This window comes from Galeopterus variegatus, unplaced genomic scaffold, assembly GCF_000696425.1.
Source record: "Galeopterus variegatus unplaced genomic scaffold, G_variegatus-3.0.2 Scaffold727, whole genome shotgun sequence".
NCBI classification, from domain to species: Eukaryota; Metazoa; Chordata; class Mammalia; order Dermoptera; family Cynocephalidae; genus Galeopterus; species Galeopterus variegatus.
The window spans coordinates 528,836-530,133 of NW_007726838.1; the positions used below are offsets into that span (position 1 = coordinate 528,836).

General features: G+C 46.5%; 1 non-coding gene across 1 annotated transcript; it reads right to left on the reverse strand.

The window, feature by feature from the left end:
* Window positions 1-424: 424 nt before the first annotated feature.
* On the reverse strand, window positions 425-498 carry TRNAI-GAU. The gene has a single exon. It is a non-coding gene; the product is annotated as a tRNA-Ile (tRNA).
* Between the last annotated feature and the right edge of the window lie 800 nt (window positions 499-1,298).

The following is a 1,298-nucleotide window of genomic DNA, read 5'->3' on the forward strand; positions in this document are numbered from 1 at the left end:
GCCCTTGGCTGTGTTCTCATTTACAGAGTCAAGAGGAGCAAAGATAAAACCTGAGTTGCTCAGCCATACCAGAGGCCCAAAGTGCCAGGAGCCAAAAGCTTCAAGACTCTGAGCTTTACTGATGCTAAGTAGGATCCTGAAGAGATCCTAAAGCCTATCTGCTTTGACCCTTTTTCCTTTAGCACTGCCCCCAACTACCCCTCTGTTCTCCAGGGGTCCACACCCAACTCTGAGAGACTGGTGGTTCAGGAGACCCAAGGCTTTGGAGTCAACCTGGCCCCGGCTTTAAGTCTAATATCTGTGTGACCTTGACCGGGACCCTCACCCTCTCTGGGCTCAGTTTTTCTCATGGGAATAATAGTATTAGTATCTAACTTACAGGGTTTATTGAGAGTTACATGAACCAATATTTTTTGAGGATGGCTGGCCGGTACAGGGATTGAACCTTGGACCTTGGTGTTATCAGCACCACATTCTAACCAACTGAGCTAACCGGCCAGCCCTCTTTTTTGTGCTTTTGGCATATACTCTTTTTTTTTTTTTTTGGCAGCTGTCCAATACAGGGATTGAACCCTGGAAGCATGAACATAGTTATGCATGTGCTTCCTTAAAAAATTAAAGTGAAGGGTCGNAAAGCTTCATGATTTTGCAAAAGGAAAAGTCCCTCCCTGAGCAGGCTCCCAGGAGACAAATCTGCTATTCCCAAGAGTCTTAACACCGGCTGGGAGCTCAGCCCTCTGGAGCCAGGTCTCTTCACTATGCTAAGGTGGCCAAAGTCTCCCAAACAGAGGTGCTAATAAGCTTTGAAGAGAAAACAAACAGGAGAAGCTCAAGAAGTGCAGAAACTGTCGAAGTGGATATTTTTAAAAGCCTCCCACTGGAGCTGATCTGCTGTGGTCACTAAGGGTTGTTAAACTCTTTAAATGTTGAGATCATCAGCCCTGTTATTGTGTCATGCCTCCATGTACGATTCCATTCTTCCCTCTGTGTCCAGCCCCAGCCGCCCCGCCCCTCCCGCAAGTTGAATGACACCATCTCCAAATCTTCTGAGACAGAACTCCCTAAAATACACTCTTTCAAAATATGTGTGCTTCACATCACTCAAGGGCTGCGTTGCTAAGTCAAGCACTTAAGACATTTTAAGGAAGAAGGACAGAAAAGTAGGATATTAAGGCCTGTGGTCTAGTGTTCTAACTTCATCCAACCCCACCATCTCCCCACTCACCCCTTATCCGCAGCCCTTGGCTGTGTTCTCATTTACAGAGTCAAGAGGAGCAAAGATAAAACCTGAGTTGCTC